Source organism: Cebidichthys violaceus, unplaced genomic scaffold (assembly GCF_023349555.1).
Source record: "Cebidichthys violaceus isolate CVI_PGR_0920_01 unplaced genomic scaffold, fCebVio1.0.p SCAF_54, whole genome shotgun sequence".
Taxonomy (NCBI): domain Eukaryota; kingdom Metazoa; phylum Chordata; class Actinopteri; order Perciformes; family Stichaeidae; genus Cebidichthys; species Cebidichthys violaceus.
Genome location: NW_027176750.1, coordinates 1,078,050 through 1,091,744, shown reverse-complemented (window position 1 = coordinate 1,091,744; position 13,695 = coordinate 1,078,050).

Genomic DNA, 13,695 nt, shown 5'->3' with positions numbered 1-13,695 from the left:
TTTCAGGGTTCAGAGAGTACAGAAACCGCAGCCGAGCACAAGGAGCCTGTTTTTCCGCCTCGGTGCACCAAGCTTGGCGAGCGAAATCATATCATTTCAACTTTCGTCATTCCAACGTCAGCTTTTGTCATTTGGAAAATGACCTGCTATAGAGTGATTCCCAGAGCTTTCTGTCTTTCTCTCTCCTATGAAACATTAACAAAGCAAACAACGTCACCAAAAGTACAAGTGGACTGTCGGCACCATCAGATGGCAAGTTGTGACGATGGAAGGCAGATTCGAAGACGTAATTGCGAACGTCATTTTTTTTTTTTGACAAAATTAAGAAGAAACCGTAATGGAAAATACAAGAGGAACAGTGGACCGAAACTGTGAATACAACAGTAGACTGCCAGCTCAAATGTGGCAAGTTTTGATGATGAAAGGTGTAGAAAAGACGTAGATGTAAGTCTGTGCGTCCTCTTTTCTTTTCTTGTTTCTAACAAATATTTTTTCATTGCATTTTCCTCATGAATATCAGGGGACAAGCTTACTTATAATAATCAAAAATAACCATCTTAGTCTATGCAGATACTACCTTAAATGGTTCAGAAAATCTCACCAAATAAGAAACATTGGGGAGTTGCTGATTGAGGAGTGGCACTAAGACTTGTGAGGAAGTCAAATGAGTTGAAGCAGATGAACAAAGAAGTAAAGGCGGAGTTCGGGTTAAAAAGGAGAATAGTTGCAGTGGCAAAAAGAAGAACATAGCGTGATGATGAATAGAAGTGAGGGGTAGTCGTGGAAAGACGAGATGGAGGCGAGTACATGAAGGACTACTGGGTGGAAGAGATGGGTGAGGAAAGGGGTCCGGTTATGCCTGAACAGAAGTAGTTTGGTACATCATCGGAAATTTACTGTTGTGCTGTAAAACAGGATATTTGTTTAAATACGAGGAGAACAGTCCATCTCTTCCAACATTGTTCTGGAAGAAATTCATAGTGTTGCACATGGTTGTTCACATGAAAAGTGACAGAAGAAATTATGTAAAGAATGAAAATCTTTGAATGAAGTGAGTGTAAATGTTGCAGAAGTCGTAGTAGGATAGCAGAAAGGCTGTAGATGCATTTTTTAATCAACAATTAACGTGTTCTGTAGAGATTGCTTTAAATTGAATTAATTTAGCATATTTCTTCCATACAAGGGAAAACCATTAAGCAACCTCTTAATAGACTGAAAACAAAGAGACAGTGGAGAGGAAGTGGAGAGGCTGGAGGAGTAGAGGTAAAAGAAGAAGAAGAAAGAGGAGGTGGTTATTCAAGAGGCGTGTGGAGGTAAAGAGACGTGGGAGCAGGACAGGGTGCGTGCCGCCATCCCAGACACACTGGAGACACTTAAACAAAGACAGGAGAGGAGACGACATGCAAACGCAACACACTAATGACCTCCATCACACAAAAAACAAGCCCAACGATTACAAAAGTTTCTGCCCAAATGCAGCAATCCTTCAGAACAAATCAAATCACCTTTTACTGATTCAGAACACGACATTGAATTTATGTGTAACTTCTCAAAAATGAGTGCAAAAGGTTTTTGGTCTTGTGAAAATAGCAGAAATTTAAAAAAAGATGTTAAACTTTGGTGAAAATAAAAATGGAGAATTAAATGGCAATTAATAAAAACAAAAGATAAATGTGAGTAAAGATGAAATGTTGGTAAAGATAAAAAGAGATAATAAAGAGCAATCCACTAAACCAATCATGATGAAGGAAAATAAAAAACACTAAGTTTATTCATTATTGTTAAAGTAGCCATCCCTAAATGTATTTTAAATGTCCTATAATAAAAATGAGTAATACCAATAATGTTTTCTAAAAGTATCCATACCTAAATGCTAAACGTATGTTAAATGCCATACAATAGCAATAAAAATATGATTATAGTGAAAAATGATATTGATGATAATAATTATAATTTTAATAATGGGATGTTCTTTTAGGTATGCAACCTTTTCATTGAAACAAATACAATTCTCATTTATAATTCTGATTAAATGACAAAATGTTTAATTCAAATGTTTTCTGTTATGCTATAGGGTCCATCAAAAAGAAAAATGCAAAAGTTTAATTTTAACTTAAATTTTGAAGTTAAGTTTTGAAACACTTGCACACAGCCGTGTGTGTGTGTGTGTGTGTGTGTGTGTGTGTGTGTGTGTGTGTGTGTGTGTGTGTGTGTGTGTGTGTGTGTGTGTGTGTGTGTGTGTGTGTGTGTGTGTGTGTGTGTGGCAGGATGTTCATTTTACAACTATTATCTACCAAATGAAAAAACGTGAAACCTTATAATTGCTCAAATTTTCTTGTCTGAATTTGTCATATGCAACAGTTACAGGGAATGAGTAGTTTGCAATCAGTCTTATTATCGGGCTCCCTCCAACAATGCTACTACAAAATGTTTTAATACAAGTAAAGTACAAATGTATTAGTGAAAGTTAAAATATAGTAATAAAATATAAAACAATTGAATGTAATAAAAAATATAATGCAAATTATTAACAGGTAGTTTGTGAAGTAAAATTTGTCTTTACAATAATTTTTACTGCCTGAAACTAAAGTTTTGTTGTACACATTTTTATAATTGTAAAGAAAACAACTGCTATCATGATTGGAAGATTTATAGAACTTTTCAAAACAAAAATTACAAAATGCTTCACAATTACAGCATTAACTATACAAAACAGGCTTTTTTTAAATATGGCAGTAAAATGTGTCACTTTTTTCAAGTAACGAAATAAAATACTACGGTACAGCATGGTGATTGGAAAAAAATGTATTCAACATCCCTTAAAAGTAAAAATGATCAGTTATTTCTGGATTTTCATTAGCAGCCCTTCCGATCTGATCACCATGCAGTTATTTGTTGTCATTGTTTAATACAATTACGTTTCCTTTATAATCAGTGTTGAATTGAAATCTCAAAGCTCATTATCATAAATCAAGTGAGTTTTATCCATGTAGCCAAAAATGAAAAATTTGATATGACAATGATTTCTCCTTTAAATTTATTTTAAACGCCACAAAATAAACAAACTTTACCAGAGAAAGAGACATTTCTGTAAGAGCAACAAAGAACCAATCCGTCTTCCAGGACGGACATGCAATAGGTGTCGTCCATACAGAACAGAAAGAAGGACACAAAAAAGAAATAAAACGCATAATAAATATATAAAATAAATACATTCCATTTCCAACATTTGTGAAAGATTGTAAGAATGAGAAGGAATACAGAAAGAAGATGAAAATTGAGAGAGGAAAAAAAAACAGGAAGAACAAAAGAAAAAGGAAGAGAGCAATGTTTTGTTCAATGCTGCCCTTTTCCACCCTGGAACACCACTGGTGGCACGTTCAACCGCTGAAGCTGCTAGCCAATCGCCTCTCCTCAATTTCCCTGTCACCCTGCATCATTGGGGTCAAAGGGCGCTGTGCCTCCCAATTAATGAGCCAGTGAGCGCCTCAGTCCCCCCTCTCCACTCCCCAAACTCCCACAATTCAGTGGGAGACAGAAATGAAGCACAAGGCGAGGTAAATCGTTCCAGAAGCACCTTAACCTGAGCGTCGCTCCAGCTGTTTTGTTGATCCTCCAGCTTGCTGCAGAGACCAAGCGAGGCTGAGTTTGTTTTAGTTTTTTAAAAACTGATTAATTTCGTTCAACAAATAAGCACAGTTGCACATTGCAAGTTCCCCTTTCGCCTGGTGGTAACTGTTCACCCTTGTAATCAGATCATGCCTGCTGAAGGGTCAGGAACAAAGGCATGCAAATTCTAATTAAATGTGCAGCGTTGGGACAGGCCCTGTTTGATCGCTGAGCCCTTTCATGCCCCCTAATCACTCCTGACAGCCCCTTCCAACAGATTCTGTGACAAACTTCTCGATTCAACTGAGGGGGATTTTTGAACTTTGCTTGCTCCTGCGGCCTTGGCTCCGGGTCTGTCAAACAATCCAAATCAATGACCCAATTGACCAGTGGTCCCCTTGTTGATAACCTCAATGAGCTCTATGTTGCCATTCATATTGTCAGAGGGCTAAATGCCGATAGCATTTTATGGTAATTAAACACTCCTTTGGTTCCTAGCTTTGAATACAAACACTGGTGGTGGGGGGGTCCGGAAAGCACGGGGCAGCACTGGGTTGATGCAGGTGCAGGGAAAGGAAGGAGGGACGAAGTGGAGGGGGGGGCTACCGAGAGACTGCTACGACCGCAGGACTTTCCCACCAACGTGGCCCGGCGCCACCAACACACTCATTAGGTCATTACAATAAGGAAGGGGGCATTTTTTTGTTTTATTAAAAATCTCATTAATCCCACAACAAAAGGCATGTACTGACCTCATTGGTGCCCCTGTTATCTGAATATGCCTTTATATAATGGAGCGTCTAATTGCAACTCGGCGCCTAGCGGCTTTCCCTCCATCCAACCCAGCAGTATTCGCTGTATGACGAGTGAAAGGGGAGCTAAAGAGAATTGGCCTCCCGGGGCGACCACTGACCTAATGGGAAACTGGTTTCTGTCACTGTTTGAGGTCTGAGCATTTACACAGGTGGGACACCCCTCTGTAGATTTATGCCTTATGCGTTTATGTCACATTATTACGGCTTTTTCTCTTCTTTTTGGTAAACGCTCAAAAGATAAATTCATTTGGAGGTCTCATCAAAGAAGCTGATCATGGGTAGTACTATTAATAATCCAATGGTGATAAGTTTTGAAATACAAAAGTGAACTTAAAAAAAAAAGTGAGGTGTGTCATCCCGGGAAGGTGAGGTTTTTCGCACACCTAACATTTCAATGACAGGTGAGTAGGCTCTAACCTGCTCATGCAGGTGTTATTTTTAACAAGAGTTGACCATCTTAGTTTAGCGTTACAACCTAAAAAAAAAAAAAAAAAAAAAACTTCTTGACTAAGAAAAGATCTGGAGATAACCAAAATGGTCAAGCTAGATTAAAAATAAATTGTTAACAAATGTCATAAAAAAACGAAATCAATCGACTGACAAGTATTATGCTTTAAAACTTGATATAATGTAAAATAATACCTTTTTATATTGTTTCCTGCCTGTTGTGCGTCACCCTCAGTGTTTGTATGTCAGTCACAAAAGATTTTCAATTAGTCTTCTGCGTGTCTGGGCTGGGGGACGTCGTCACATGACACTCACTGGGAAACCAGGGAAGACGATGCACACATGAATGAGCCGCCGATCAGCGTGTTGTGGACGGTTGTTTGTGTTCTGTTTTTCTGAAGAGCGCAAGATGTCATATGGAAAAATATTAAGACAGGAATTTTACTGTCAGTTCATGAATCGGTTCATATGTTTGTGTTATCAAATAATGGATGAAAAAGAAAAAAGCAACAGGAAATTCATCAAGTCCTCAAATTTAAATCTGATATTTTGGTCATTACTGCCCCGTCACATCCCATGTGGTTTGTTACAGCTGTGTAGCTTGTGCCATAAAATGTTTGCAGTTGCATCACAAATATTCCAACAACCAAAGCTGGCAAAATAGCAACCTGTTGTCACTCCCAACTTGTCAATCACTGACGTTTGGTCGGTGCCCCTTGGCATCGGAAATTGACGCACGGAGGCCCCCTTCACTTGCCGCCTGTGACGTACCCGACTGTTAACTCACTCCAATGTAAATCTTCATGCATGTGGCGTAGTATAAAGTCTGTGACGGTCTGCTTAGGGTGGGGGGGGGGGGGGGGCAGTAGAAACAAACGCATGATTTTTGTCCAGCAGAGTGGACATTGATTGTATATTCTATGTCACACTCTCCTAGTGTAGTAGTATCCATTCATATACAGTTAACATAGAAACCTGTTGACATGCAGACAGAAAAATCCAAATAAACTGAAATTAGATTAAACTTGTTTTTCATAAAATGTATGTCACTTACCAAATGATAGCATGTGTAAATAGACTAACCTATTCTGAAAATAAGAAACGGGTCATACATGTCATATTTTGTTAAATGCCATAACAGAAAAAAGACAAGTAAAGGCGAAGAGTTCAAAGTCTATTCACCTTTACTTCTCATCTGGAACAGATGAGAAGTAAAAAGTCAAATTAATATAAAAGATTGTCAGACAGGTCAAGTCATTCAGTGCAAACTTTGACTTTTCAGTAGAAAGATTAATTCAAGTGTATAGATTAATGTAATGTGTCTTTGAATAGCTGTATTCTGATGGCGACTCTGTGGAGCTGAAACTCATCTAGTTTAATATATGCTATGCATTGGTGGAAGAAGTCTTCTATCTTTAACTCAAGTAAAATTAGAAATACCGCACTAAAACAATTTTTTTTTTTGAGTCTGACTTTCAAGATTTCACTTAAGTAAAGGTACAAAAGCATTAACAGCTAAATGTACCTAAAGTATTAAAATAAAAGTACTTGTTGGGCAGAATGATCTTTCAGAAAGTTATATATTATATTATTGGAATGTCATTACACATGCTTTAACGAGTTGCCAGCATTATAATGCTACAGCGGGAGGACTTGGAGCACATTTTAACTATTCTACATATTGTTGCATAGTTTATTCAGCACAGTATCATATTTTATAAACTGATGTGTTTTGTCTGTAAAATCTTAATCTTTACACTAACTAGTAACTCCAGCTGTCAGCATTTCTCCAGCTGTACAGCATTTCCCTCTGAGATGTAGTAGAGTATGAAGTAGTATGAAATTAAAATACTGCCTCAAAGTTGTACTTAAATGCAGTTTGTGAGTAGGTGTTCTCCATAACCCTGAACGATATGATGGGCTGGAATTTAAGGTTCTTCAATATTAACCGACAGGTGACGTCCCAGTTTTTACCTGTCAATCAAATGGTGTGGTAGTCATAGTGATGGTGGTGTGATCGCTGGACAACCCTCTGCAGAGGTTAATGTGGACAGAAACCAAACAGCCTGTGGTGACGGAGTGATGAGTGGAGGAGGAGGGAGAGAGCGAAGGGAAAGATGAAAGAGTGCAGGAGGAGAGATGAGTGATCCAGTCATCCAGAGCAACCAGACATCCCAGGGGACAGGAAACACCGTGTTGACCCATAGTCTGCACCCTCCTTCCTCCGGTTTCTTTGTTTTTACCTAATCCTACTCATATAGAAAATACCTTTTTTTAATATATATATTTTTTTTTAATTCTGTATAGGTTAGGGTTAGCCGCAAGCATGTTAATGTTAATTAGTTATTATCACTAATTAATAATAAATAGAAGATAATGATTTATGGGAATGACATTAGTGATAATAACTAATTAACAATAACATGCTTGCTGTTTTTTGAACCTACTATAGTAATAATTACTGTACACATCACCGTGTGTGTGTGTGTGTGTGTGTGTGTGTGTGTGTGTGTGTGTGTGTGTGTGAGTGAATTTTAGGACTGAATACCATGGATCTCTGTTATACAGGGATGCAATAATTGAGAAGTTCAGACAGGAAAGATTAAACATGAGTTTCATCCTGCTTTCGGATTAACTGTTCTTTTCTTTTTTTTTAAAGGCCCCACACCTAACACCTGTGACTACACCCAGCAGTGATGTCATACTGTACCGACACTCCCTGAGGTACACTTCTACAGCTCTGCAGCAAAGTGAGACATTAAACTCCTTAAAGGTCAGTGATGTTAAGATTTGATTTATTTACAGTATTTTCTCTTTAAAATGTTATTTACAGTTTTGCATTTTTAAAACACATTTTTAACTGCATGAGATGCATCACAACTGGCCAGTAGACTCAGTGCCACTATATACCAATACTAGGCCTGTAAAATACACACTGTGCATTATGATATTCATAATATATCCCTTTTTAAAGTTGGTGTACAAGAAATTAATGTTCTGTACTGTTTTGTATTAATAATGCTGTGCATGTGCCAACAGATGCCATTTTAACTTTTTAGACAAACAAATTTGGAAACTTCGCAATCAAAGTGAACTGTTGTAACACTTACTCTATGAATCAATAATAAAACAAGTATATTAACTTGCAAAGAAAGCAGGAGCACTTTATCATGGTTATGATGTGTAGACGTAGCTGATGTTTGACCTAAAAGAAAACATTTTTTCAGCTTCCTGTGCAACCAGACGTCAAGTAAACAAACCACTGACGGTAAACATTCAAAATGTTTTTAAGGTAAAGTTGTTATGCCTTTTCTTTATGCTCTAAAGAAGGAACACTGCTGTCTCTTTCTATTGTGTGTTACATGGTGGGACAACTGTGTCCATCAACACTACTGATTGATTTGACATTTGATTTATTTCTGCGTGTTTCTTTACAGATCTCCACTCTGTTGCTGCTGGTGTTTTTTCTGCTCTTTAAACTCTCATCCATTCCCCTCCATGCAGCCTCCTTTTGCCCTGACCTCGGCCTCCCTGCCTCCTGCTGTGGTATCCCAGAGGCCCCCGGGGCACCGGGCTCCTTCTTCCCCTTCAGGCCCACCTCCACAGGAAAGCCCCCAGACTGCCGCCAAATACCTCCACAGATTCTTCCTGTGGCTCAGATGCGGCGAGAGGCCCCTCGCGGCTTCGCCTCACTTCCACCGCAGGGACTCGGAAATACCTGAGATCCCTGAGTGTGGTCGCCGTTTATCTGCACCGTTTTGACCAAGATGCACTGCCAAGAGGTTCAAACCACAGATGTTCACACTCAGATTCAAATCAGATTTTTTTTTTATATACAGATTTTATCTGTTCTAGGATGTAACCTGCACACAAAACCACTTTTAGACCAAAATAAAGATTGGCAATCACACTGCTAATGAGGATCCAAAATAAACAAGTTAACTAATAGTGAAAAGAAACCTGAAGAGATAATGAGTTACTGTGATTGGATTTCCAGCTAAATTAAAATGGGTTCTGCGCTTCAATAAATTGATAAACAAAATAAACTTTCTACTAAGCGTAATTGTGCAGGAGGGTTTAATCATGTTTTCTGTTAATATTCTCAACCAAGCATCAACTGCTGCATTAGACAGTCAAATTAAATTACCTCTTTATTTTAACAAAGACCAAACACTATTATCATTCAACTACACCTCTCATAACTGTACCATGGGCTGAGACTCACATGATACGTATGTTCTTGCTAATTGCTCACAGAGTAATAATGATGAGATATTCGCAGTAACCCGATGTGTCCATTGACAGCCCAAAGAATAAAGCTCTGAAGTTACAGCTGGTCATCAGACTCCATCTAGTGGTCTGAAGTGGACATAGCACAACTTCCAACAATTACAATAACTTTAGTTCCCCTATAAATCAGATGAAATTGATTGCATTTGCAAGTAAATATCACGTCACTGAAGCATATTTTTCCCTGATGTAGTTGCGTTACAAGAAGTAAAATGTGATTCAATAAAGTTTTGTCCAGCTGACAATTTATTTACATAAACTCAATGTGAATATCTAAACATCGTGCATTTTTACCTCGAGAAAATGTAAAAAAGTACATGTCAAAAAAATTATGCACAGCTCCAGTAATCATATGGCGTAACTTTAAATATAAATTAGGATAAAAATCTCTCATACTATTTTCCCCTCAAGTTAAATTCCACTCTAACAAGCACACTTTGTACAAACTGCTGTGTAATGCATACTTTAGTTTGTTTAGTATGCCAGAATAAATGACATAGCATGGTATGCCATTAAAAAAAAAATTCAGAATAGTATGCGGTGGAAAAGTATAAAAAAAACTTTTTTAAAAGTCATTGAAAAAGAGTCATAGTATAGTATGTCAATAAAAAGTCACGGTAGTATGTCAAATGAAGGTCGTAAAAAGTTATAGTATGTTGAAAAAAGTTCATAGTATAGTATGTCAAAAAATAGAAAGCATAGTCTGTCAAAAAAATATCGAAGAAGTCATAGTATAGCATGTCAAACAAAAGTCATAGTATGGTACAACGAAAAAAAGTCATTATATAGCATGTCGTCAAAATCTCATGAAAAAAGTCATAGTACAGATTGTCACCAAAATCTCATGAAAAAAGTCATAGTATAGTATGTCGTCATATTCTCATGAAAAAGTCATAGTATAGCATGTCGTCAAAATCTCATGAAAAAAGTCATAGTACAGCATGTCGTCAAAATCTCATGAAGAAAGTCATAGTACAGTATGTCGTCATATTCTCATGAAAAAGTCATAGTGTAGTATGTCGTCATAATCTCATGAAAAAAGTCATAGTATAGCATGTCGTCAAAATCTCATGAAAAAGTCATAGTACAGTATGTGGTCAAAATATTATTAAAAAATTCATAGTATAGTATGTCGCCAAAATCTCATGAAAAAAGTCATAGTATAGTATGTCGTCAAAATCTCATGAAAAAGTCATAGTATAGCATGTCGTCAAAATGTCATGAAAAAAGTCAGAATATAGTATGTGGTCAAAATCTCATGAAAAAAGTCATAGTATAGCATGTCGTCAAAATCTCATGAAAAAGTCATAGTATAGCATGTCGTCAAAACATTATGAAAAAAGTCATAGTATAGCATGTCGTCAAAATCTCATGAAAAAGTCATAGTATAGTATGTCGTCAAAATGTCATGAAAAAAGTCATAGTATAGCATGTCGTCATAATCTCATGAAGAAAGTCATAGTACAGTATGTCGTCATATTCTCATGAAAAAGTCATAGTGTAGTATGTCGTCATAATCTCATGAAAAAAGTCATAGTATAGCATGTCGTCAAAATCTCATGAAAAAGTCATAGTACAGTATGTGGTCAAAATATTATTAAAAAATTCATAGTATAGCATGTCGTCAAAATCTCATGAAAAAGTCATAGTATAGCATGTCGTCATATTCTCATGAAAAAGTCATAGTATAGCATGTCGTCATAATCTCATGAAGAAAGTCATAGTACAGTATGTCGTCATATTCTCATGAAAAAGTCATAGTGTAGTATGTCGTCATAATCTCATGAAAAAAGTCATAGTATAGCATGTCGTCAAAATCTCATGAAAAAGTCATAGTACAGTATGTGGTCAAAATATTATTAAAAAATTCATAGTATAGTATGTCGCCAAAATCTCATGAAAAAAGTCATAGTATAGTATGTCGTCAAAATCTCATGAAAAAGTCATAGTATAGCATGTCGTCAAAATATTATGAAAAAAGTCATAGTATAGTATGTCGTCAAAATGTCATGAAAAAAGTCATAGTATAGTATGTCGTCAAAATCTCATGAAAAAGTCATAGTATAGCATGTCGTCAAAATATTATGAAAAAAGTCATAGTATAGCATGTCGTCAAAATCTCATGAAAAAGTCATAGTATAGTATGTGGTCAAAATATCATGAAAAAAGTCATAATGTAGCATGTCGTCAAAATGTCATGAAAAAAGTCATAATATAGTATGGGGTCAAAATATCATAAAAAAAAGTCATAGTATAGCATGTCATCAAAATCTCATGAAAAGTCATAGTATAGTATGTGGTCAAAATATTATGAAAAAAGTCATAGTATAGTATGTGGTCAAAATATTATGAAAAAAGTCATAGTATAGTATGTGGTCAAAATCTCATGAAAGTCATAGTATAGTATGTCATCAAAATCTCATGAAAAAGTCATAGTATAGCATGTCATAATCTCTCGAAAAAAGTCATAGTATAGTGCGTTGAAAATTCATATTATAGTACGTCATGAATTATTTCATAAAAAGCCATACTATAGTATGCCATTTTAAAAAATCATAAAATGCATTTTACTTTTTACTCAGGGATAGTTTATTGTCATTACGAACAAATGAACAAAATGCAGTTGTAGCCCATTTTATTACTCAAGAAAAACATGTCAACACAAAACATTCATGGTTCACTGCTGTGCTTTATGAATTTGCCTCAGGAGGAATGTAAACACAAGCAACAAATACATTTCATGAACAGATAATTTTGCTCGCATCTTAACATTAAACATTCAACATCAGGGAAAGATTCACCATCAGCTTTGAGCACCAAGCGTCATTGATGTACCAGATTCAACCTCCTCTCGTCCCACCGGAGTCCTACTCTGTCCTGTGATCTATTGGACAATAGCCAGGAGTAGGTCAGGTAGAGGAATCACGTTTGCTGAGCTTCCATCTTGGCTTCCCTCCCTCTCCTCCTGGGCCAGTCGACTCCTCTTTCTGTGGCATTTGGTCCGTCTGGTCTGGCGGGTTGTCGGAAGATGTCTTGGGAGGTGATTGTCTCAAGCTAACCCTAACCCTCTAGTATGTCATTAAAATAAAAAAATTCCTAGGATAATATATTATTTAAAAATATAATTTAAAAAAATAGCAAATATGTTGTTAAATGCTGTCGAAAAAAGTCATTGTATAATATGTCAAAAAAAGGTTTTAAAAAAATCATAGTATGTAAAAAAAGAAAGAACAATAGCATGTCAAAAAGTTAAGTAAACTTCATAGTATAGTTTGTCACAAAATCTTTATAAAAAGTAATTGTATATGTTGAAAAAAAGTAATTGTATAGTATGTCAAAAAAGGTCAAATAACATCATAATATGGTATTCAAAAAAACATCATAAAGGTCATAGTATATTATGTAAAAAAAATGGTCATTGTATATTATGTAAAAAAAATAGTTTGTAAAAGAAATTATATAAAAGTATAAAAAATCATAGTATGGTATCAAAAAATCCATAGCATAGTATGTTGAAAAAAATATCAAAAAAGTAATTGTGTTGAGTCAAAAAACATCATAAAACTACTATGGAAAAAAATACATAGAAAACATCATAGTACAAAAATATGTCAAAAAGGCCCTGGTATAGTATGTCAATTTTTTTTTTACAAATGTTCATAGAATAGTGCCGATAAAAAAACTTCATAAAGTCATTGTATAGTATGTTGAAAAAGCTCCATAATATAAAAAACGAGCATTGTAAGTCTGAAAAATATCAAAGAAGTCATAGAATAGTTTGTCGAAAAAAAGTCATAGTATATGTTAAAAACAGTTTTAAAAAAAATAATACAACAATATGGCTAAAAAATTTCAGAAAATGTCATAGTATCGTATTTTAAAAATGTCATAAAAATGCCAGAAAAAATTGATTCTATAGTTTGTTGTAAAAAATGTAACAAAGTCATACTATTGTATGGCATAAAACTCGTAGTATAGTATGTCATTAAAATACTGTAATATAGTATGTTATAAAAAATGTCATGAAAGGTTACACTATAGCATGACATAGCAAAATGTCATTAAATCATCAGATGTTATTTTATGTTATAAAAATATCATTTAAAAAGGCATGATTTAGTTTATGAATATTTCATAAAAAGGCATGATTTAGTTTATGAATATTTCATAAAAAGTCATTCTATAATATGTCTTAAGAAATGTCACAAAGTCACAGTATCGTATGTACCATGAAAAAAATATGAGTAATTGTATAGTATATCATAACAAAGTCATAGCATAGTATGTCATAAGAAAAGTCATAAAAAGTCAGTTATGTTGCATAAAACTATAATGAAAAAGTTGTAGTATAGTATGCCATAAAAAAGTCATGGTTTAGTACGTCGTAAAATACTGTCATAAAATCATAGTATAGTGGGTCACAAAAATATGAAGAACATTTTTTTTTATGATGTAAAAAATATAAAAAAAATCATACTTTGTTAAATATTGTCATAAAGAATCAAATTATTATGTAGTTGGTTATACAAAATGT